The sequence below is a fragment of the Megalops cyprinoides genome, chromosome 15 (genome assembly GCF_013368585.1).
Source record: "Megalops cyprinoides isolate fMegCyp1 chromosome 15, fMegCyp1.pri, whole genome shotgun sequence".
Taxonomy (NCBI): domain Eukaryota; kingdom Metazoa; phylum Chordata; class Actinopteri; order Elopiformes; family Megalopidae; genus Megalops; species Megalops cyprinoides.
Genome location: NC_050597.1, coordinates 31,138,981 through 31,165,761, shown reverse-complemented (window position 1 = coordinate 31,165,761; position 26,781 = coordinate 31,138,981). Strand labels below are relative to the sequence as shown.

The 26,781-nt window shown below is 41.0% G+C and overlaps 1 long non-coding RNA gene across 1 annotated transcript; it reads right to left on the bottom strand.

The window, feature by feature from the left end:
- Nucleotides 1-22,903: 22,903 nt before the first annotated feature.
- LOC118789626 lies at nt 22,904-24,258 on the bottom strand. The gene is made up of 3 exons (XR_005005465.1): nt 24,063-24,258; nt 23,774-23,940; nt 22,904-23,280 (listed from the first exon to the last, which is right to left on the bottom strand). It is a non-coding gene; the product is annotated as an uncharacterized LOC118789626 (long non-coding RNA).
- Between the last annotated feature and the right edge of the window lie 2,523 nt (nt 24,259-26,781).

Genomic DNA, 26,781 nt, shown 5'->3' with positions numbered 1-26,781 from the left:
TTACTGCTTTATCACTTTAATCAACATGGTGTGTGAGGTGGTACTTGAAATTGACATATTTCTGTTAAATGTCATATTTCCAAATGTCTAAAAATGTTTTAAGGAATCTTGGCTTCAAAGTCAATAGTGGTTTCATTCCACTTCAGCAAGGACAAATCTGGAGTGAAGGCAAATTTGATATCAAAATTAAATCCCATCTAATCAAACACTTAATTCAGTCATAAATGTTGTTTGGCAACATTCCAAATGTGAATTTGTTCCTGTTGGGAGTAGTATTATGAGGCAGACATCAATTCCCCTTTCAGACACACAAAGAGACACACACACACACACACACACCATCATCGGCAGTCACTCAAAGTCGAGTAAGACTCCTCCTTCTGGGTTGTCAGGTGGGCGTAGAGGCCAGTCCTGGTACCTCATATTTTGGGGCAGTGAGGGCAGAGGTTGGATGAGGAGATCGAGGATATCGTTTGGGCCTTCTTTGTAGCTCTCTTCTTTCTTAGTCTGTGCCCGTTTATGGCAGCAAGGTGGAAGTCACTTGTACAGTGCAGCACCCTTATGGACAAGCATTCTCCAGCCCTCCCTGCTGTTTGCTCCCAGGTGTTAAGGTGAATTTGGAACGTTTTTATGTTTTCCTTGATGTTGTCCTTGTATCTCTTCTTTTGACCTCCAGGGACACGACACCAGAAGCTGGGAACGCAAAACTTACTTTGCAAGACGAGAGTCAGGCATGCGGAGAACATGACCAGTCTGAGTTGATGTGCGATGGTTGCAGTGATGTTAGGAACATTGGCCTCCTCGAGGACACTGATGTTAGTGCATTTATCCTCCCAGCTGATCTGCAGGATTTTTCTGAGGCACTTTTGTTGGTATGCCTCAAGTGCCTTCAGGTACCTGCTGTATGTGGTACATGTTTCTGACCCATACAATACCGCTTCTGCTGTGTAGACCACAATTTTAGTCTTAGCCTGTAGGTCACGGATTTCAAAGACCCTTTTCAGAGTCCTGAAAAGGCCCTGATGGCACAGCTGAGGTGTCAACGTTGGCTTTTGGAGGAGAGAAGGCTGCCGAGGTTTGGGAACTGATGCACATTTTCAAGTCTGGATTTGTCAACAAAAATGGCTGGGTGAAGAGCAGGTGTGATCCTGTTGGGTGGTGGTTGATGGAGTATTTTTAATAAATTTCTCAAAATCCCCTTTTAAGTCTATGGTATTTCTCACTGTTGCTCACTGTCTCTACCCCCTTCTCCACAAACAAACTCAGACATGCGCAGGCACACACACAGGAAGCAGATATCTGACTGTGCACATGTGTATTTATTTATGTATTGAGTATGGCAGACCTTACTTGGCATTTTTGTGTTTATGTGATGCGAGCATCTGATAAACATGTCTGCTTCGTATACGGAAAGCACGTACTCTGGCGAATCAAAGGAGCAGAAAAAAGTTTGACAGGTTCTAGCTAAGACAAGGATGCTACCCGTGGTGGTGGCATGCTTCTCTTTGTCGTGCTTTTCTTTCTCATCTCTCGTGAGATCATTTTAAGTTCACCGCTCCCTAAAGAGACGGCAGTATAAAATGAACTGGTGCTTTGGGACATGAATGGAAGCCCTAATGCTGTCATCAGTGGCTGAGCGAGTAGGGGGGGCAGAGGGTGCAGCTGCCCTGGGCCCACGGTTCTGCCCAGTAACAAAGGGGCCCATCTTGGGCCCAATCTGCCTGACTGAAACAACATATTTTTGTTGTTTAGTTTAATATTTTGAATAAAGTTTGTGTGTCTTGATTGCCGCAAAAAATAAAAAGTCAGACTGAGGGCGTAATGGTTTTGACCGACCTCTAGCTAAGTTTCTCGCCGCGATATTTATTTTGAATGAGCAGAGACACAATAAGGATACAGAAAACTTTATTTGCTGTCCAGTATCCTTCTGTAAGTGTACAAACAGAAAAATTACGCCCTCTGTTCGAGTCCCAAAGTAAGAACTAGGCGATCGCCGGCTGTCTTATTACCCATCGCCGTCACTGCTGACGGAGCCGCGGTTTTTAAAAATGGTCCACGAGAAATAGGCTAGCACACCTCATTCTAAGCCGCATTTCTCTCCGTTCCGCCCTTCCGTCTCCGTGTGTTTCCCCTTGGATCTGTCTTGCATCACCATACAGCCTATAATATAGGTTATACACTGACGGGTTTCCTGACATTTATATGTAGACTAGGCTACCTGATTTCGACGCCGGGGAAATACACAAAGCAAAGCCTTAAGTTATACAAAAGCCGGGACATTCTAAAACGCTTAACGTGGCATAATGTTCCAAAACAGCGAACAATGATCACCAAATTTCTCTCGGACATCTCGTGTCAGAAACACTTCCTCCTGTCAAAAAAATCAAAACCGAAATCGCAGATGCGAAAAAATAAACGTTTAAAACATTTAAATTTTAAATAATTCTCCTGTTGTTTTTTACTTAAGAATTTCATGCTTGAGGAAGTTTTGAGAAATAATTAGCAATACTGAATAATTATTCATTATTAAAATAACGCCAAGCATCATGGTCAACGGACATCACATAGCCTAGTCATCTAGTAGCTAGTAATGTTGCACCATTCAAGGTAGCTAGCTATCACAATGGCACAAAAACCGGCAAAGATACTTTTACTGCAAAATGTATTTGGCTATGTTGTTGTGTGATGTGCAAATTGGGCTTTTGGAGCAGTTAAAATATTGTACGCAGTGGTAGTGCGCAGTAGTAAATAAATAGGTAAATAATTCAGAAATTTGCTGTGATTTCAAAAGCGGATTACTCGCTTTGTCACACAGAGAAACAACTAGTATCATCGGAAAGGGTGAGTTCTGCTGTTTATTTTGATATACAGCGATAGGGACTCCCTGACTTATTCATCTGAGAAGCAGGAGTGTGAAAATGGTTGAAGAAATTAGTAAAGATACTACTTTGCAGAAGTTTGATCTGTCTTCATAACGTAATTACTTCGGTATGTACAAATATGTGACTAGCATCATTACAAAGCTCCAGTTCCGCTCTTTCTTGTGACATGTGTTCCATATCTATCCAATGACGAGTTGTGAGTAATGAGTAATTCAAACAAGAGTAATGGATGTGGAGATTGACGCAGAGCTGTATGCAGATTGTAATTATGATTAAATTTGATGTAAATTCGAAATTGTTTTTCTGGCCAACGCTTCGTGGCATAGACAAACAACTAGCATCGTTAGCGATGAATACTTCTTCAGCAATTCAACCGAGAAAAAGGGATGTGAATTTGGACGCAGGCTGCATCTGTTGGGCTTTAAGGTTGAAAACACATTTTTAGTGACGGTTGCAAGTGACAAGAATTTTCCAGAGACCCCCAACATTTTGTTGTTGAGGCTTTCAGGGGGTCTCAAGTGTGAATCAAGTTTCAACCCCCGAGACCCCCGGTTTTTCGCAACCTGATATGTTCTTGTCCGCTGTACGCAATGTGCTTATGGACCTATTTAACTGTGCGTAGGCTATTAGTGTGTTCTTGTCTGCTGTGTGCGTGTGCGCCCGATGTCTGCGCCCTGTCACAGAGCCAGAGGTTTAAATAATGTAATGTAATGTAATGTATTTGTGCTGTTAAAATATTGTGCGTATGTGGATATGTTCTTGTCCGCTGTGCTCGACAGCCTTTTCGACCTGTTTAACTATGTCTTGGCTGTTTGTATGTTCATGTCTGTTGTGTGCAACGGGGTCTGGTAGTTGCAAGACTGGCATACGTTTGACTCATATTATAGTAGCGTATGTTATATTAGAATGTGACATTGTGAATCGAGTTTTCATCAAAAAAGCTTTCACTCAAAGTCGTTAAATAAAAATTATTTTTTTAGTAGTAGCCTATAGCCTATTCATCGCGAATGCTAATCTTAATCAAGCAACATGCTTATCGTGTGAACCCTGCTAAAAAGGGCCTAATGCAGAAGGAGGTCCATAATGGTTTTGCCATCCCCAGTGCTAGTTCCTGGAGTTCGCCTTGTATTCTGGTGCCGAAGCCTGGCAGCACAGTCCGTTTCTGCACGGATTACCGGAGGGTAACTGCAGTTAGCAAACCCGACTTTCCCTCTACCTCGTATCTCCATACGTTTGTATGTATAGATAAGGTTGGTTCTTCTCGGTTTGTAACCAAGCTAGACCCGTTAAAAGGTTACTGGCAAGTGCCGTTAACTCCCCGTGCTTCGGAGATCTCTGCTTTTGTGACCCTGGACTGTTTCCTGCAGTACACGGTCTTGCCATTCGGTCTACGAAATGCTCGTGAATATAGCGCTTGGTGATGTTCCCATCTGCGAAGCCTATCTGGACGACGTTGTAGTGTACACGTCCACCTGGGCTGAGCATCTGAAATGTCTATCGCTTGTATTTGGTCAGTTACGAGATGCGTCTCTCACTCTTAACCTGGCCAGGTGTGAATTTGGGAAGGCTACTGTTACCTACTTGGGGAAACAGGTGGGTCAGGACGAGGTGCGTCCTGTGAAGGCCAAAGTTGTGGGCATCGCAAATTTCCTGGTGCCTACTTCTCAACGGGAGTTACGGCGATTCCTCGGCATGGCTGGCTATTACCGCGCCTTTTGCCGAAACTTCTCCACTATTGTCTTGCCATACACTGACCTACTCCATAAGGATAGAGAGTTTGTATGGTCAGTGGAGAGCCAGCGTGTGTTTGAGTCCATGAAAACCCTGCTTTGCAGTACCCCGGTGCTTGCTGCTCCCGACTTTGCACTGCCTTTTGAGATAGACACAAGTGCTACCAGAGCTGGCGTTGTACTGCTGCAAGAGGACTCCAAAAGCATTGATCATCCCATCAGTTTTTATTCCAAAAAGTTCACCAAACACCAGCTCAATTACAGCACAATTGAGACAGAGACGTTAGCTCTACTGCTGTCTCTCCAATACTTTGAGGTGTATCTCGGGCCCGGCTCTCTTCCTACAATGGTGTATACAGATCACAGCCCTCTTGTATTTTTAAGTCGGATGAGCAATTCAAACCAGCGCTTAATGTGATGGGCGTTGCTGGCGCAGTCGTTTCCCCTGGAAATACATAATAAAAAGGGATCAGACAATGTCGTGGCAGATGCCCTATCTAGGGCATAAGTTTATTGGGTTGCTCGTGTGTGTGCACTATGGTCTCCTCGGACAAACACCTCTCATTGGGATGTTTTATTTTGTGTGTGGGGGTGTTACGTCCCTGGAGTTTATGCGTCTGCTCTCTCTCTCTCGCTTTGTTCCGTCCTCCATTTTCTTTCTTTTTTTCCTCTGCAGATTGGCGCCCCGCTGCGTTTGGGTGAGGAATGAGCGGGAGAATTTAAAAGGAGGAAATCTTAGGATATAGGTGCTTCCCCTTTTGTGAATGACTGTCAGTGAACTGCAAGAGTGCTAGCTGGTTATGCATGTCTGTATGTGTGTGTGCACTCCATCAAATTTGAAAATAGTTGTAAATACTTTCTTTGTGTTATCTTTTTGTTATTTAGCCAGCGGATAGTAGGGGGTGGTGCCTTTTTTCTGTTTCTTGGCCCTGATGTTTTGTGTTTAATAAAAACCCTGGCTTTATTTACGGTGTGTTTTGGACTGGTGACAGGAAAGGGGAGTGTCCACTCGTTTTATTTTATGTATTTTATATTTTACACCTCACCCTAGATGGGGTCGTAACACACTTAACACTAGTTAGTTAGCTAACTAACGTTAAGCTGCTAGCTAGCTAGCAAACGGTATGTAAGATCAGAAGTCAATACCTTGGCTTGCGGTTAGGGTTGCCAACCATCCTGTAAAATACAGAATCATTCCATAATTGGAAACTAAAAGACGTGTTCCGTATTGAACTGATACGGGACACGCTTTGTTCTGTATTTTTGAGAATCAATTCAGTGCAAATCTATGGGAGAGAGGTTAGACTATTAAGACAGGTCGATTTGTATGATAGAAGGAAACCCTGCTGCTCTCCCTCAGCCTGTCTGTCATGTTCCACTACCCAAGCAGAGAATTCGTTTCTCATTGGTCATGAGTCACAGCCAATGAGAAGCGCTGTCAGCGACACAGCACAAGATTTATAAAATGGCAACCTCCAGGCATAGTCTGCCAGCAAAAAAGGAGAAGATTACAAAAATACAGAAGGGAATGGGAAAATGACTACCAATGGCTGGAATGCATGAGAGAGAATGTGTACAAGGCCAACTGCACGATCTGCCATTGGGTTTTCTCTATCAGCCATGGCAGAATTTGTGACATCAAACATCACACATTGGGAGAAAATCATAGGAGGAGCGAGAGGCTGCCGAGGACACAGGGAATGATAATCTGTTACACATGTATTCCTATCAGTCAAAATTACAAAACTGATCAAATTCAGATTTGTGTGTTTGCTTGTCTTAATACATGGGCCTATAGATACATGCCTGGTAAATGGTTGAAGCCATTGCAGTTTCCTTGATGTGATTATGTATGGTATGGGTCGGACTTCTGTGGTGGAAAATTTCTAAATGTATACCCTATATGTAAATTACAAACATTGCCATTTTCACCCCACCAGAGAAAAGCAGAGCTTGACGTGGTACGATTAAGCTTGTTACTTTGTGGAGATAATTGTTGCTTGGTGCAGGGGATGGGGATGAGTATAACATAGAGGGATACAAGCTGCTAAGAAAAGATAGATAGAAGACCAATAGAAGGGGAGGGGGCGTAGCTCTCTATGTAAAGGATAACCTTCCTATTCAGGAAATTCCAGGAACGGAGCCCCTTGGTGTTAGAGAAGACATATGGATTAAAATATTGGGGGAAAATGTAAAGGGTCTGAATATCAGAGTATGTTATAGGCCACCTGCCTCAGACAGCAGTGTTAACAGTATGCTCTTTGATAATATTAACCTAGCATGTCAAGAGGGTGAGACAATAGTAATGGGGGACTTCAATTACCCTTCAATTAATTGGGAAGCTGTGTCAGGTCAAGGTGAATGTGAGGAAGAGTTTTTAGATGTTGTAAATGACTGCTTTTTGATACAGTCTGTTACTCAACCTACAAGAGAGAACACAATTCTAGATCTGGTTCTGTGTAATAATCCTGATAGAATTTGCAGTACTGAGGTAAGCGAGCCACTCGGAACAAGTGACCATCGTGCAGTTACATTTGAAGTTTTTTTGGCAAGTTAAGTCTGCATTCTTCAATGCTAGAGTTTTCAACTTTAGACAAGCTGACTTTATTAAGATGTGTGACTATACAAGGAAAATAAACTGGGTACCTCTTCTAGGTGGCGAAACTGTGAAAGAAATGGAGGTACAGCGTAAATTCATTCCGCAAGTGAGAAAAGGGAAGCTGAAAAAGAAGCATCCACAGTGGATGAGTAAGTCGTTACGGAACAGTTTGAAACAAAAAAGGAAATTATTTAGAAAATGCAAGTTAGACTGCTCAGAGAGTAATAAGATTGAATACAGTGATATGCGAGCTCAAGTGAAGAAAAAATAAGGGAAACTAAAAGGCATTTTGAAAGACAGATTGCACTAGATGCAAAGAGCAACTCTAAATGCTTTTTTCAATACTACAGTCATAAAAGGAGAGCTAAAGATGAGATAAGAGGTATAAAAAATAAGGATGGAGTTATGGTTTATGATAACAATGCTGATCCTCATTAGCATGCAACGTTATCGTAAATTCACTGCGAAACCAGAATGAATTAGGCTACTGTAATGTCAATCTGCACATCAACGAACTAACACCGTGCATAAACAGTAAATCTAGGTTACAAAAATATGTTAACTAAGATATTAAAAACCAAAAAACTTGCAGCCATTGCTTTCGTGGGCGTAAGAAAAGAATAAGGTACGGAAGAAAACATGCGTGACTTCTGTGCTTCAAGCAACTTGTTTGCTACTGGGGTTCCCTATCCCATATTACACAGTAATGTATCTCTCGCAACGTATCAAAATAAAAGTACATAATGAGTTAAATGAAAATCAATGTGATACTGTGTGTCTATCTGGACAGTATTTCAGTATTTTACATTTAAGCATGAATTATGATTAAGTGCCACAAGCAATGTGCTTTAACCTTTACTAACGTAAATCAGAGGGCAGAACAACAGGATCCAGGCAGTGTGCTGTAGCAGTAAAAAAGGCCAACAGGATGTTGGGATATATAGCCAAAAGTATTGATTATAAATATAAAGAGGTTATATTGAAATTATACAATGCTTTAGTCAGACCCCACTTGGAATATTGTGTGCAGTTCTGGGCACCGCACTATAAGAAAGATATTGAGGCTCTTGAAAAAGTTCAAGGGCAACTAAATTAGTTCCTGGCATGAAATATAAAAGCTACGAGGAAAGATTCAAGTTAATTAACCTATTTAGACTTAGGATGCTAGGTAGTCTGTAGTGAGTGTTTAGCTATCTAGTTAGCTAAGTGCGTCAGGTCTTTCTTTAAACTTAGTGGATATGACCTAACCAGCTACTGTTTTGATTTATTTCTTCAAAAGGTAGATACAGACACACGCAAAACGTTTGGTCCATTTTGCCATAGATGCTGACTTAATAAATGGGGGAGAGCCGGGTGTTATTGCAGAGTTATTACCGAGACGCTGTTTTCGATCACGGAAAGTAAATTCACTCAAGCGTTTTTTTTTTTTTTTTTTTTTGGAATGACAAGTTGTGTCTATTGTTTCATGTGTCATAGTCATGACAATTTGACTTAGTACTTTAACACATCCTGAAGTTTGCCATGTCAGAGTTTTTCAGTTTAGAAGCAAGTCAGGTTTATCTGTTAGGAGTCATTGTCAGGACGATTGTAACAGTTGTTTCTTTCGTCCTTCTACACTGTAACAACGATGGTTAAGATGGTTGATCTCATCTTACAATAAATTATATTTAACTGTAAATCATTCAATATGATTCGAAGCAGCAATTTAAGCAAATGCAATGTGTTAATGGGCTGATCTACATAGGTCTGAAAAAAAAATCCAAATGCGCATCATTGATTGTTAGGCCCAAAGAAGTAATACACAAAACCTCATTGTGCCTTAACTCTAGGAAGAGGTGGTTAAATGTGTTTTGACAAAATGAAAGATGGATGAAACACAAAATGGCAGATGTGGAGGTTTCATAAGTTCCCAGACAAGATCCTTAACTTTGATGAAGAACAAGAAATTTGGTTGAAATATCTGCTTTTCTGTCGTACCAAATTTGGTGGTGATAGGATCAACGGGCTAGGACTAGTTCGCAAAAGTAGGTTTTTTTGAAAAATTGAAAATAAGATTTTTTTCCGAAAATCTATTACAGTGGATGAGTCTATTCAATTCATCATGACCTAGGGATTCAGGAGAATTAAGGATCACAACTCTAGGATAAATGGTTCAAAAGTTATAAGCAAAAATGTACTCTGAAATTTGGCCTGTTGGTGGCACTACAGGGATTGATGGATTGACTCCAAATTTGGTGCCTGGATACCTTGGACTGTGCTCTATGAGGGTGCCAGATTCCACCAACATCCACCTAGGGCTTCTATGGCCTGCCATAGAAAACCATTGAAAAAAGAATAATACCAACATGGCCGAAAAACAAAATGGTCGACACATAGGTTTCATGCTTTCCCAGCTAGGGTCCTTTACTGTGTTGATGCACAAGAAATTTGGTTGAAAGATCTGCTTTGGATCCAAAGGGATAGGCGTTTGATTTTTTTTTCTTTGTTTTTCTAGTATAGCGCCCCCATGTGGCCAAACTTCATGAAAATTGGTGGGTACCAAATATTCCCCCTGCCAATAAAGTATACCAATTTTGGCGTGACTCCAACCAAGCATTGCTGATATATGGCTCACTTCCTGTTTTGGTGTCTTCACCATGGAATTTCATTGGACAACCATGGCCACATCGTTTGCCCAAGCAAAATTCTTTGATTAACTTTTGGTCAGACCCCTCTAGATGATACGGACCAAATTTGGTGGTGATAGGATCAACTGTCTAGGACTAGTTCGCAAAGTACGTTTTTTGAAAAATTCAAAATGGTGGAAAATCCAATATGGCGGACTTTAATGCCAATGGGTGCATTCGAATTGCCATGATCCAAGGATTCAGGGGAAAAAGATCACAACCGTAGGACAAACGGTTCAAAAGTTATAAGCAAAAATGTACCTTGAAGTTTGTCCTGTTGGTGGCACTACAGAGTTGGATGGATTGACCCCAAATTTCATGCCTGGATAATTTTCACCGTCCTCTATCAATGTGCCAAATTTCATAAAAATCCACCAAGGGGTTCTATGGGCTGCCATAGACTCCCAGAGGAGAAAGTATAATAGTGAAAAATTCTAACACTTACAATAGGTGCCTAGCACCTTCGGTGCTTGGCCCCTAATAAATGAATCACAGTCCGCATGCATAAGTGAAAATTAGCACAAGTTTGAATCAATATAAAAGCAAAGTAATAAACTAGAAAATATGACACATATAAGCACAGTACACTCATTTAGATATAGCTTATTGTGACATGGAAAAAAACAGTACACAACAGTATGAAAACGGTATGAAAACAAAAACAATCCACAACAGGGGGACAACAATCTATTTCACACTGAGAGCTGTGTATGAGTGCAAACAGGCAACATGCATGTAGCTGTAGTGCAATAAAAATAAAAGTGACCAGTATGTAAACAGTATGAAGTTAAAACTTAAAGCAGGGGAGCATCAAGTTCAATACTCCGACACCCCCCCCCCCCCCCAACAGGGTGAAGAGCCATATGACAAAGGAATCTATATCTTTCTACTGGGCTAATGGGCAGCTCAGTGACAGCAGCCTACACATGAACGTACTGCTCAGCTTCACAAATGCATTGTGCAGTGGGTTGGCATTGTCTAGGATAGAAAAGTTTGCTTGAAGTCCTTTCCTCTGCTGACACTAGGGAGTCCTGCTTCAAGCCAACCACAAAGTCAGCTCAGAGGAAGCTTTCTGTTGTACTGCATGCTATGTTTACTTGTAACTTCTGAGAAACTATCATGTAGTTCTGTAATATAAGTCGGGCTGTTACAGTGACCCAAGACAGTACCTCATTGAAACAGCACAGCTGGCAGTAGACAGATCTTGGCCTCCACAGCCCAGGCCACACTCAGCTATGAATTTCCACTGCTTGCTCTCCTGATCTTCAGCAGGCAAGCTTCACAATCTCTGATGAGAACAAGGTAAGAAAACTATTAAAATAATGTTTATCCTTTACATCCCATTACAAGTTAGTATGTCATGGAATCATCAAATGTTGTTACCCCCAACGACAATGTAGTTAAATAATAACAGCAATTTGCTAAGACTAACAATGTAAACAAAGATCCGACTCCCGTGACAAGGAGGCTACAACAGAATCATCATCTAGCTGGCACTTGGTGACAACTGCGGGAGATGGCACATCGAACCGTCTCGTGCTAGTTAACCAGGCAGCGTTCACTACATATAGCCCTGGATATATGGCGTCAGATTCATGTCAAAAGTCGCGAGGGCAGAAAACATCCTCGCGCACAAAGCACTGACTACGCGCGAGAGATTTTCTGCTTGGTGAGCGCTGGAAGGCATACGCGCTCGCGCGTGTTAACTGCTCTCGAAGTTGAGTTCTGCTCGCGCGAATCGACCTGAGTTTTGACAATTTGGGGGCGGAAACCAAGGGAGGCACTGGCCCTCTTATGATTGTTCACTTTCAACACAATCACAGCCACACGACCTCCTTGAACCTTGATTGACAGCTTCCGTTAACTGATAGTGGCGTTCAAAACGATTCTTTTTAGTGATTCAATTCCTTTCGTTCAGTTCAATAAAATGATTCGAATTTGTGACTCACTGATTCGTTCATTTCCATATCCGGTCGGGCGGCATACACGAATCTGTAAATAGTTTTATTGCATTTTAAAAGTTACTCTACATTGTTCCAAACATCATTTCCATTATTAACCTGCTCTGCGGCAAAACAGCACGTGTGAAACCAAATGTCAATGAAATTAAAAATTAAATCGTAATATTCATTACGTGAAACTGCACTATGCTATTCAAACAATCATACAGCCGCAAAGTATACTTCCTCTTTAGGAAAGTAATAACCCCACATTTTAACGTGTAGAGCTTAAGTACATGTCGTTTACTAAAACTAAAAAATGCACTGAGGACTCGTTTTACAAGTTTTGAACAAACCAAGCCCGGATATTTTAATATACTTGTAATCACCGCTCAAGTTACAATGTGACGGTGAAGGCATGTCACTGCCCCCGCTATCTGTCACACGTACGGTAGTTCATTAAACGCACCGAACAAATATATGGGGTGTCCCACACACACACGCGCGATCTAACATAACTGTGTAACACAGTAACATAGCCTACATAACAAAGTCTTAAAGGAAGAACATTAATCATAAAGAAAAGCTAATGACAAAAACAAAAAGAATCATGGGAACACACTTCCTTAGCAGCAGTCGCTATCTACCGCTACAATATATTATGTAGTATAAGCATCATAATTAAAATATCCACAAAACCACTATAGTTTACTGAACTGTACTACTGTACTGTACTACTACACTACTACTGAACTGCTTTACTTAATGTAACGGGTGGTCTCTTGCGTTGTGTTTTTTAATATGATGTTACGTGGGTCGGCGAGCGAGCGGGTTTCGAACCGAGGTTCTTACTGCTCGCTGCCAACCCCTTAAAGCCAGCGTCGTTGCCAGTTGAGCTAAAGGCAAATTGTTACCTGCTACCCGCTACCTAAGGCTTTACGCAGGACTCACACGAGCTAATCACTTCAGCTCTGCTACATTAACATTAAATACATCGTAGCCTACGTAAAATTGCAGTTGTGATAAACAAGAACTGCGATACATTGTGCGCACCTAAAATATGCTACTGCTAAAAATATAAATATAAAATGATATTGCAGGTAGATGAGCAAAATAATATTTAATATTGTTTTTAATTCCTATAATGTCTCGGAAGCGCTCTGATTCTTTTTGCATCGTCACAGTCAATATGGCGGATGTAGCCCAAGCCTGCTATACTGAGAACTAGTGATTCTGGCAACACGTAGTCATCAGGTCTTCATAGTCAATGAATCTTTGGAGTCCGAACGAACTGGTGAACTGAGGAACATGTCAGCATAGTACCGGAACGAACCGGATCTTTTGCATTGTCCCACATCGTCAGCTGTGCCGAGATAGCCAGTGGGAGGTGCTTCCAGAGTTTTAGCATTTCAGCCATTGGCTAGTTGTCATCACGAACGTACTGCTGATACAGTTTTGTGATAGGCTGCTTTGTGGACAGACCGCATATCTAATATCCACTGGAGGGAGAGTTATAGCAGAGTGATGTACATCTACATGGCTCTGAGTTGTAGCTGCTATGCCAGCTAATCAGTGCGCATGTTTGCAAAGAGGAAGGAACGAATCTTTTAGACTAGGGATTCAGTACACTCAGTTCGCCTCAAAGATTCGTTCGTTCACGAACTGCACATCACTAGGCCTATTAACTGAACGACAGGCAGACAGTGTTTGGCCAGAGGCTTGTTATTTTACATTTACATTTATTAATTTAGCAGACGCTTTTATACAAAGCGACGTACAAAAGTGCGAATAGTAGGCAAACCACAGGAAGAAGGACAAGATGTGTACAGGTCATACAATGCAGATAGTGCTGAAGCTGAGTGCAAGGTCAGTGTAGCGAGACAGAACTAATCTGATCTGAGGTTACATATATCAAATACAGTCACTGGGACAATAAAGTGCTGCTATACTACCTAGGCAAAACGTGCTACAGATACAACGTAAGAGATAGTGCTACAAGTACGAGCCAAGAATCTTAGATTTACAAGGTCAAATGGCAAGGGTGTCAGTCCAGGTAGAGTCTGAAGAGGTGTGTCTTTAGCCCACATCTGAAATTTCAAACAACTGAGTCCTGACAACAAGTTCGGAGTTTAAGACACAGCGGACAGAACAATGGCGGCGACACCTGAAGATTTATGTAAGTGATACTGATAGATGGCTTCGTCTAACAACCCAGCAATATATTACAATATATATACCAACATATTGATGTAACTACATACACATGTCGGTGTGCTATATAAATATTGTAAGTCAATGCATTTATTGACTACTAATTACCAAAAAAAAATCGCAGTTCTGTCTCTGTATTTACGCATTCAAATTGCCCGCCAAGAACTTCCTGGAACTATCTGAAGTCTACGTGAATTACGTGACGATCAAGCATTTCGGACTTCCGTTGACGTTGACGCAACTCTCTCTCCACATGGCTCTGGTGTGGGTGTGATTGCGTTGAAAGTGACCAATCATAAGAGGGCCAGTGCCTCCCTTGGTTTCCGCCCCCAAATTGTCAAAACTCAGGTCGATTCGCGCGAGCAGAGCTCAACTTCGAGAGCAGTTAACCCGCGCGAGCGCGTATGCCTACCAGCGCTCGCCAAGCAGAAAATCTCTCGCGCGTAGTCAGTGCTTTTTGCGCGAGAATATTTTCTGCGCTCGCGGCTTTTTATATAAATCTGACGCCATATTGGATATCCGTCATTCTATGCAGACGTTGGTGGTTTTCAGGGAGAGACAGACGAGAGACAACCTGGATTTGAACTTTTGATTAATTGAATAGATTAGATTAAATATTGTACATATTGTAGCACCGTGGTTAACCCCCCCACACACGCACGCAGATGTCTGTGTCACCGTCCCTGTCTGTGCATGTGTGTCATTCCCCCGTGTGTGTGTCAGTCACATTTGTTGCATGGGAAATTAGCCATTGATTGGGGGGAGGTGTCAGGGCGGGAATAATTAGAAAATTTGGTAGGTCATTGGTTGATTGAGGAGAGGGAGAGAGCGTTTTTTTTTTGGGGGGGGGGGGGGGGGGGGGGTTGTAGCCGTTCCGGTTGGAGCTATGGGGAGAGAGACGTTTTGTGTTTTGGCAAAGTTAGCGACACCTCCCGATACCCATTTCTAGTTGTTAAATTATAGAGAATAAACGACTACTCCTTTTTTTGGAACTCTCGCCGCTTCTTGACTCTCAGTGCAACGGTCACGACGCGACAATATTTAGATTTTTCTTGTTTGTGTGTTATTATTAGGTAGTTAGTTTATTGCTAGTGTAGTATTTAGTGTTTAGATAGTTTGACAGTTAACGTTAGTTTTATAGATATCGATAGTTAAGTAAGTTTAGATAGTTGTAATATATAGTGTAGATAATTTAGGTTTTACCAGTAACGTTAATTCATGCAATTACCCAAAGGATTAAGGTGAGTACTGTCTCATTTAACGTTAACTTGATAACATTAAGAGTTATCTTTACGTTTCTGTCCTATGTGTCAATAACTTTCCAGGTAAGGGTGGCCTGAAGTTAAGCTAACTATGCTAGCTAACGGTTATTTTAAAATATAGACAGTAGCGCGAGCTCACTTTTAAAGGATTAACGTTACTTCTGCTGAAACTCTTAACTTTCACACGGACGACTACGGAGCCCGGGAGAGGTCAACGTTGGTGATATTTTTTCTGAGTGTTACAATATGTGAGCACGTTCTTCTTTGTCGACCCTTCGAATTAAATCGTGACCCAGTTTTAGGCTTAAATTGAGCTCTTGAAGTATGTATTTCGTTCTCACGTTTGGTCGATTTTCGACATTTTCTGACCTTTCTCTCGCGCAACTTCTTCCTGTCCTGGTGTGTTACCCATAACCGAGAGATGTGGGCTACGAGTTCATCTTTAGGTAATCAGAATTTATGCTTTTGCAGGATAGTTTAACAGTAAGGAAAGTGCTGATAAGTTATTTTATGCGTTTTCTCACCATTAGACGTGACAGTTGATGGCAGACTCCTACTCTTTGTAGCAGGGCACACCTGCCAACACGCCAGCCATGGAGCCGACAACAGATAGCCTGAGGGACTTAAAGGATAGGGGTGTCGGCGAGGAGTTTATTCAGAAACTTGAAAATGAAAAAGTATGGAACGAGATGCAAGAACATTTAACTTAGTCATGGTTCCACAGGTGGGCTACTGGTTGACAGTTTAGAAGTAGCCAGTTAGAATTTGTTTGCAATTTTATAGGTTAATATAAGTGCTAACGTTAAACATGTCACTGTAGGCTAGACCTAGGCTATAGCCCATTTTAAAAGCATGGACTGCTTTCAAAGCGGTGGGCTACGCTAGCCAGCAGAGTCAGAGCTGGATTTATCTTAGCTGTTTGTATCAAGAGGACGTTTTCCTAAAATGTGCGCTTGTTTTATAAAATTGTGCTCTCATTTTACAAAATCTTGCTCTCATTTTAATCAAAATGTCTGTTCTTTTGAATGATTTGGTTCCCACGTTTTATCAGCAGTCCAGCAGACCAAGTTTGATAACCTTAAAGCTGTAAGGTTTGAGGGGAAAGGAAAACTAGTTTCCCTTGATCAATAAGTCAGAAGTTAAACATTCGGTGTGTTCGTCTTCACGTAGCCTTTGCATTGTGTGAAGCCCAGCATGCACTGCTTTGAGCCAGCGCTGTAAGCGGCCACCTGAAGACGAACACACTGATTGTTAAAACACAAATGCCACCTCTAAAGGTGGTCCAGTGAAATGTGAAAGTGCACAACTGTTTTTCGCCATGCGGCATGTCAGATAGGCCTAGTGAAATTAATGAACATGTTTTATGCTGTGTCCTATAGCCTAGACTATTCTTGATGACTTTGTCTAATTTATTTTAAAAACAATAGGCCTAAGTGGTCTGTATGTTCGTAGGCTATAAGGCAGACCGATTCTTCAGATCATAGTTTAGCTTATACATGTTGGAAAAAACATTAGAGGTTATTGTGTTTAAAGTCCAGTCAGCTGTTGTGTTGATAAAATGATAAACTAGCATATGAAGCTGTGATTTATTAGTTTATATTAAATAACTTTTTTCTTCCATGTTAACTTATTTCTCATAGATTGATCCATCCGTGATACCACTGATGAGTGATGGTGACTTGGCAAAGACCATTCCTAAATCAGGAGACCAAATAGCTACAGTGGCCTTTTGTAGGAGAACCAGCACAGCCAGTAGTTCAAGGAGAGACCATATACTGACTCAGCTACGCCAGAGACTAGCAACTACAACAAGTGCACTTCCTGCAGAAAGAAGAGAGAGGAGAATTGAATTGGGATGGATGGACTTTGATTTTAAACAACAGTACAAGCAGGTTAAGGCGATTAAAGGTGGAGGAACCAGACATATGACCATTGCTAAAAACTGAACAGTGGAAGAAATAAGGGTCATGGCAGAAAATATTTTTTTTCCAGACGGAGCATCAAAGAACAAAAAACTCTTATGTTATCATTCTGAAATTCAGTCCTCACAGATTGAAGTAGTAGAGGGTTCAAACACTGTTGAGCAACTGTACAGCCTAAGTCGAGTTTGAATACTACGACTGTATCTCTGCACTAAGTTAAGGGATGTAGAGGTAGAGGAAGAAATCAATCCCCAAACCCCTCTGAGCTCATCTCCAGTGGCAGATGTTGCAGGAAGTTCACTTGAGACCAGGGGGGTGTTTCAGAAAGCAGGTCTGAGTTCAAACCTGAACTCTGGGTTGACTAACTCTGAGCTGTCAAACCCAGAGTTTTCAGTTTCAGAACAGATGATAACATTTAGTCCAATCAACTCTGAGTTAAGTTAACCCTGAGTAAAGCACGTGCACAAGGAGATAAAAAGCCCTCATCAGTGGAACTCAGATAACATGAATCAGCATGGCAAAGGGAGAAAAAAGGACTCGATCCTCCTAGTTCTCCCCAGTGGAGTTAGAAATGCTAATGAATGCGTATACAGAATATGAGCATACATGTAGAAAAAAAAAAAGCAATACAGTAGCAGCAGCAAAAGAACATGAGCTGGTGTGGCAGAAAATTGCTGACCGAGTCAATGCGTGAGTAATAATTGGAAAAAAAGAAAAGTTTTTTTCCGAGTGTTCCACTTATTAGACGATTTTATTTTACGTGTGTGTGTGTGCGTGTGTGTGTGCGTGTGCGCGTGCGCGTGCGCGTGCGCATGTTAAATATATATATGCAGGTGCAACTCAACAGGCACAAAATGTACTTGGCAGCAACTGAAGATGAAATACAAAAATATAGTTCAAACAGGTAAGGTATAATATCATTACAGGCAAGTGTGATGTTGTTTTGCCTACCCTACCTAATTAAACAGCATTCAGTGGTTATGTCATATATGTAAGTAGCTATTGAAAAATATTGAATATTTTATGCGCAAAAACGAGGCTGAGGTTGTAGGAACAAGGAAGTTCGTCGGAAAGTTGCAGTGAGTGAAGCGAGTGATTGACAAGCCATGGCTTACTGCTGTGTGCCAGGCTGCCATTCTTACTAAAGACGGCAGTGGATTGTCAAAATAAGGTGTAATGTTGGACCATTAACTATGAAGTAATGCAACGAGATAAGCTAGCGTTAACTTTCAGTGTTGGCTAATGTGTGGGGTCGATAGATGCTGAAGCACCATCAAGTGCAGCAAACTTAGTCATAACGTTAGCTAACATGGAAAGTTACCTTTGCAAGTAAATTGATAAATAAAAGTGAACTATTTTACGTGCTAATACTGATAATACATCTCTCATCTCAGATTACGGACAACACAAGAGTGTGCTCCAAACACTTTACTGATGACTGTAGAGTCAGGTCGCTCACCGGTTTAAAGAAACTTAAGAGTGGGAGTGTGCCGACTTTTTTTTTTTTTTTGTCACCCAAAAACCAGAAGGATAATTCAGCGCCACCAGAGGTAATCATCATCTGACATCTACGCATTTTTATGTGTATAAACATGATGAAGATGACAAGGATGAGCACTGAATACATTAAAACACAGTGTAACGTTACATAAAACATAGGTTTACATCATATTTCATGTCTTCACTTTCGTGAGAAGTATATATTAGGCTACGACTGAAATTAGCTCTTCACGCTACCAGTATTTTGACGTTTGCTAAGCTAGCGTACTGATTGTTTACTTACCTTCTATATCAGTGATGTAGCCCTCTATCAAGTTGCTGTAACCTTTCAGTAATACTGATCTTGGGATATGATTCCCTTTTTCAGCCCACTTCTCAACATCAGTCATTGTGAATGATGGTAGAGACTCAAGGCTCGTTGTCCAAGCCATCTTAACGTTGTTGACACTGAAACTGTACGTTTACATTGTACTCCATGCAATGTAAGAGAACACATGTGCAACAGAACAATGTGACGTCACAGCTACCACCTCTGCCTCATTCTCGCTGCAGTGTGACATGAGCAAATTGCTGAAGGCATCCCTGGAGGAAACTCATCTGACCCAGCCACCCCCCAGGACACAAGGGCCTGCATAAGAGGTAAGTCATTCAAATTAATGATATATATATACATTCATCCCTTTGCCAGTGTGGGCTCAGTGACGCCCACCCATCCATACTAAACACAACTTGGCACACAGACTTTCTTGTAGCGGTACAATTCTTTGTAATTGACTGCTGTTACTTTTCCAGATTCTTAGTTGTCCTTCAGACATCATAATCTATTTCATGGTGACTTAGAGTTATATATTTGAAAAACCGTGATGTGGCCTGCACATTGTTGCAGAAACAAAAGTCAAATTAGGTGGGGCACTTTTCTGGGTAAAGTTATAATTTAACTGTTTGGTCTTCTACATCTGGTGGAGCCTTCTGCCATAACAGACCTCCATGCAGATGTAAGTATTTTTAATACTCCACAGATTTGTCATAATCGGTTCATTTTCATTACAGGAGGGCGATGAGGAAACCTTGTCAGCTGCCACGGAGAGGGAAGATACAGAGTGGCCTATTGAGGTTTACAGCTTGAAAATAACATCTAACAGTTGATGATAGGTCAAGTATTATTATGGTACAACTATAGCTGTGACGCTAATGATTTTTTCTTCCCGCGGTATTAAAGCAATAAATTACTGCGATTTAGCAGTTTACCGCGGCAACCGCCCCCCCCCCCCCCCCCCCACATAACTCTGTAGGCTATACAATAATGGCGTCTGAAGCAGCATGAACAATCACTGCTTGTATAAAGTGCTGCAAAAAAATCGAAATGTACTCATTCTTTATTTTACAGTCTTTTTATTTTACGTGGCAAACGCAGATGTGCTGAACGGCAAATTTCGTTTTAACCCTTTCGCGCGTATGGTCACACCGGTGTGATTAGCCGTTTAGCGCATATGCTTAAACTGGTGCGATTAGAACACTAGATTGGAGAAATTCTAGCTAATTTTAGCTTTGAGGAAACAGTGATTTAACTCTAAAAATATAGCAAATGCTAACTGAAATCTATAAGAAACTTAATAACGCAAATGAAAACATAACGAACCATATAAGGTAACACACGCGCTACATACCATAACAAATAAATTACATGCGAAAGGGTTAAAACAAAATTTGCCGTTCAACACATCTGCGTTTGCCACGCCTTTCAGTAATTCACCCAGGTAAATATCCGCGCTGGAATTACGGAAGGAAGTTGCGGTCAGACTTGATAATATGATTAATTTGCGTTCAAACATTAATGCGTTAAGAGTTTCCAGATCGCGAACGAGCGTTAACGCGTTAACGTTGACAGCCCTAAAATAAATAAATAATTGCGGTGATGCGGTAATGAGCTCAACCCCACGGTAGGCGTCTCATGACCACGGTGATGCGGTTATCGTCACAGCCCTAGGTACAACACTTCTTTTCCTCTATCAGAGCGATGCTGGAAATTACAATGAGGAAGAGGGTCCATCCACCTCCACAGCACAACATACCTCAGTAAATTTTAGCCCATGACATTATTAACCTTTATTTATTCAGGTAAATCCCATTGAAATAAAGATCTCATTTTCAAGAGAGACCTGAATTACATAAGATAAAAATAAAACAAAATAAAAACAATCATGGAAAAGTAATCACAACAGAATTTACAGTATGATTAACAAAAGACAATAGAAGAATGCAATATTGCAATAAACATTGTTCCCAGGCCTGAGACCCCCTGAGAGCAAGCCTACGGCAACAGTGGCAAGTAAAAACTCCCTAATAACAGGAAGAAACTTTGAGATGATGTCTAGATGATATTTAAATGTAAGCTTTTCTTCTAGCCAGATGCCAAGATATTTATATTCTGCGACTCTCAATTCTGGAACCATCTACAGTGGAAATGTGTAGGTTACCATTTTCTATATTACTGGCTCTAGAAAACAACATGAACTTTGTTTTATGTGCATTCAAAAGTAATTTTAGATCCATAAGCACATCTTTCAGAGCATTAAAGGAATTTTGCAGGTTCATAACAGCTGCTTGAACAGAGTCAGCAAGACAATAAACAATAGTGTCATCCGCATAAAGGTGGACATGACAGTCAGTTAAGGATGAAGCGATGTCATACAGATAATACAGATAGAGAATAAAATTGGACCCAAAATGGAGCCTCGTGGCAGACCTTTCGTTTTTGGCAAATCTATGCCAGACACAGTATCATTCACAACCAAAGTAGTAGCTGTGATGGTGCTATGCTCAGCCCTGAAACCACATTGGTACGGGTTTAGGACTGCGTACCTAGAAAGAAATTCCTTTAATTGATTATTTACCAAAGATTCTAGGATTTTGGCCAGACAACTTTGACAAGTTTGGAAATAGGTTGATAATTATTGACATTACTTCTATCTTCTCCCTTATACAATGGAAAAACAGATTTTCCATACACTAGGAACTATACCAGAAGAAACAAAAAGGTTTAAAATAAGTTAATTGCTCTGTGATTAATGGAAAGAAAGGATCTAATTTGTCCTCTCCGGTTGACTTCCTGGGATCAATTTTTTGGAGTGCATCAAAGACTACACCAGAAGAAAGGGGATGTAGGGTAAACTGAGGAGCATGAAACTCCGAATGCATATGGTCATCATTAATATGAGCGGGCCCTTTATGCTTGTTCTTGAAAAGATGGCCAGCTGCAGCAAAATGTTTGTTGAAAACTGAGCAAATCTCCTTATTCCCAGATAGCAGACAGTCATCTGATTTAATATGCATAGGTATAGGTTTATAGCAATATTCACTGCCTTCCAAAATTTAGCTGGATTTGTATAAGAACTGGGGTGGCAGTGTAGCATAGCAGTTAAGGAGCAGGACTCGTAACCGAAAGGTTGCCGGTTCGATCCCCGCTGGGCCACTGCTGCTGTACCCTTGGTCAAGGTACTTAACTGATAATTGCCTCAGTAAATATCCAGCTGTATAAATGGATAACATTATAAAAGAACTGTAACCTATGTAAGTTGCTTTTGATAAAAGCATCTGCCAAATGAATAAATGTAAATGTAAACTAGAAATTAAATTTAAATAATAATCAGATTTTGCTTTCCTCACAGAGGAAGTGCACTTACTTCCAAGTTGCTTAAAATTGAGCCAGTGAGATGTGTCCCCAGTACATCTAGCAAGAGCCCAGGCTTTGTTCTTTGATTTAAAAATATGTGATAGTTCAGATGTAAACCATGGACTAGATCTTTTACTCTACGCTTCTTGATTGGGGCATGTTTATTGACAACTGAAAGGAATGAGTTTGTGAAATGGCCCAATGCCAGTTCTACATCCAATATTTACATAGACCTGGCACTGTGAGATTCAGTGTCATTTTTTGTGTTCCTATAGCTCCCTGTGAAACAGCTGTACAAGGTGTACTTGGAGAAACAATAAGGGTGCAGATGTAAAAGACAAAAATGGAAATACAACTGCTGGAACATCAGTTAAAGGTGGGTGAGGTGCCCACAGGTGGATGATTTTACTTGTTTGAAAAACATAACAGATATTAACTGCTGTACTGCATTTGTACTTGCAGGAAATAAAGAAGACTTCATAAAAAGAGAGGCATATTGTCTTTATTTGTCACTGGGGAGGTGATGGGTCAATCAGAAATTATGGTAGCAGGTGTCTCTCAATTCTCTTCCATCTCGTGCATCAGCGGGGTGGTCAGGATCGATATCAGGATCATTTGCTGGTTGAGTGGGACATTGTTCTCCTCTAATTGTGGCAATGTTGTGGAGAATCACACATGCCACAATAATGTCACATGCCCTTTCCGGGGTGACCCTGAGCCGATGAAGGCACTGGAACCGGGCCTTGAGAATCCCAATGGTCATCACCCTGGCTCGTGTCCTGCAGTGAGCCAAGTTATAACGTTGCTGCGGGCCGGGCTCAAGATCAGTGTAAGAGGTCAGCAAATAGGGCTGGCAGGGGTACCCTGTCACCGAGCATTTAACCATCAAACTCTCCTATGATAATACGAGAATACAGTTTAAATTATCACTTGCAATAGGTGGAAACAAAATATTGATTATAATAGGATATGGCTATATGTATATACTCACCATGGGCAAATCTAGCGCTCAGTGTACACTCACGAAAAATTTGCGAGTCATGCACAGACCCAGGCCACTTTGCTTCCACGTTGCTGATGATGTGGGCTGCATCACATATGATCTTCACAGTGCAGAACAGTAATTAGCCGCAGTGGCCGTATTGTGAATTATCTTTCATTTAGAATGCAAAAGGCTACTATTTAGGCCTACGTGCACATTGATGCTGTGGAAAGACTTCCTATTCACATAATCTCCTTCATTTACTGAAGGAGCTGTGATAGGAATATGAGTGCCATCTATGCAGCCAAGCACACCTGGAAACCCTACAATATATCATATTAACTGATTAGTGCTTCAAGTCTCAAAGCTTCATACTAAATAAATTACTTATTGCTTAGACTGATACCTGCAATTCTGTGGAATTCTTCTTTGAGTCTTGTGGGGCTGTGACTTGGGAACACCACAAAGGTGTATAGTAACCGTTTCAATCCAAGAGTCACATTTCTGACAGCCCGACAGACGGTTGCTTTAGAAATATGCTCAGCGTCACCAATGTTGTATAGAAAACTCCCACTGGCATAAAAACAGAGAGCAACACAAAGAATTTGCATGTTCACAGTGTGTCACATGAGCGATGTGAGGGCTGAGAAGATTAAGATTAATGATCGATTGTGCTGAAAAACAGTAACGCTCACACGGATAATCATCACAGATAAACATCCAAGCGGGGTCTGATCACCCTCTCCCAACGGAGATTTCTGCGAAGTATTTCTGATTCGATATCAACTGGGTCTTCAACAAAGGGACATCCCATGTCTCACACCGCCTTCAGTTTGCCAGCTTCAGCTACAGAGGAGGAGAAACTCAGGGTTAGTTGAAGTAGTTAGTTGGTTGACAGTACATACTAGCAGAAAAGGAGGCTTCCCCAGTCACAGTGCCTCTACAGACTTTTCCCCCTGTTGAGTCATCTCCATTAGCACAGCCTGTCAGTGACCCTGAACCTCCTCTAACTAGCCATCCATTAGTTGCAGGGGTAGAATATAGTTACAGGAATAGGCCAAATGCACAATGTCTCTACAACAGCCAGTGAATCAGTGCAATCTCATACAGTGTACTCATTAGTAGGAGAATCTGTTGTTGACCTAACCACAACATCTGAATCACCACCCATGAGCTCTCGGATGCTGCAACCTCAGCAGACTCTTGGTGGACAAGAGTCTTCTCCTGAATTAGAGACAGACAGTGACAGTGTGCCCAGTGTCACAGTAATCATACAGAGAGGGTACTGTCTTACTGATCTTAAGGCAATCCAAGATCCAGATGTTTTAGGATCAGAAATATACATTAAGATGCGGTTACCTAATGGTCAGCTTGAAGAGGGAGAAGGAGTAGGGTTGTTTAGAGACTGCATGACTGAATTCAAGATGGAGTTCTATGAAAGATGCACCTTGGGGCGTGATGCAAAAGTACGGCACGATGCAAAGTAAGGCACGATTTTCAAATTGAAGAATGGCAGGCTGTTGCGAGAGTCCTGGTTTTAGGATGGAAACGTGCTGGATACTTTCCAGTGCAGCTAGCAGCCCCATTCCTTGAAGAGGTACTGTATGGAACAGCAGTAAGGATTCTTACAGTATGTGTCAGAGCAGGAGAGACAGGTTCTTCTCAGTCCCTTAGATGACTTTGATTCTGTTGAAATGGAGACTCTGCTTGACCTCCTTGATTTGCATGAGTGCCATCAGGTTCCAAATGAAGAGAATCTAGTCCCATTACTCTCACAGATGGGTCACAAGTGCATAATCCAAGCACCAATGTACATCATTGAATGCTGGCGCCCCATAGTTGGTACCTTAGTGCACACTCTCCCTGTTGAACGGCTGCATGAACTGTTAAAGCTGAAAAACCCAACTTCGAAGACAGTGAAAGATCCAATCCAATTCCCAGACGAGATGACAGCAGTACAGCATGCAGTTGCTCGCCATCTGAAGCGTCACATTGTTGAAGCTGACCATCAGACTTTACAGAACTTCCTGAGGTTTTGCACCAGATCAAATTTGGTGGGGAATCCAATTAAAGTTGAGTTCATTGACATATCTGAATTTCGGCGCAGGCCTCAAGTTCACACGTGTGGATGCATTTTGAAATTGCCTGTTGGATATTACAATTACCCAGACCTCAGAAATGATTTCAACAGTGTGCTGACTAGTTCTGTATGGGTAATGGATATAGTTTAGATTCTCTTACAGTCTAGATATGGTCAGTTTACAGATTTCAATATGTAGTTTGGTTAGCTTTTGAAAAAACTGCATTGCCTCAAGGTGAGGACTTGATAAGCTGTTCTGATACTAAACAACTCAGGTTATTTATATTGTTATAGAAAACTGCATGAATGTATAAAAAAATATTTTTCTTTATGAACCACCAACTATGTAAACATTGCTGGATTTAACTGGCTTCAACCTTCTTTTGTTTAAATATCTCACACAAGTGGTCAAAACAAGCAGTTGTGAAATAAAACATGAATAGGCTTTAATTTAGCAAACATACTTTTTTTTATGCACAAGTATTATGCACAAGATCTTTTTTTCTCAACCATGTGCAGTGTAGGATTTTACATATTGGGCAGATTTTTTTAGTTTAAGAGCCAACAATTTTTGAACGTTTTTATTATGCCCTTTATTCTTCATTTATGCTGAAAAAATATTACTTGGTGAACTGAAGCAATGCAATTTAAACCATAAACAGTGTTGTTGAACTGAAGCAATGCAATTTAAACAATGTTTTGTTCACATATTTTATTATGCACAAAATATTCTTTTTTCTCTCAACCATGTGCAGTGTGTGGTGTTTTACACATTGGGCAGATTTTTTAGTTTAAGAGCCAACTGTTTTTTTTTTACTTTTTTTGACATTATGCCCTTTATTGTTACTTGGTGAACTGAAGCAATGCAATTTAAACGATAAACTGTGTTGTTGAACTGTAGCAATGCAATTTAAACAATAAACAATGTTGTGCTTTTGCAGAAGTCATCTTATGTGTGCTTTACTTATTTTCTACTGTCTTTTTAAATTGGGGCTTACATAATGTGTTCAAAATAAATAGATTAAGATCCTAGCCTAATATTCTTCAGGATTACTGTAATCACAGGCGAAACGGATGTCTGTTAGTCTGTCAGGCTTCTTTACAGAGCCCTACTCAATTAGTAGTGGACGAACAATGTCCCGCCAAGTAATGTACAATTCCAGTGCCTGTGAAGAGTTTGAGGCAAACTCCAATTCCCTCTCCAACATCACATTCGCGCAGAAATCAAATATATCAGAATCACATGGAACTGCACTCAAGAATGTGCAATTTTCTTTACATACAGTTAAATCATCCTCATTAACAGGAAGGAGAAGATCGTCATCTCCCCACAA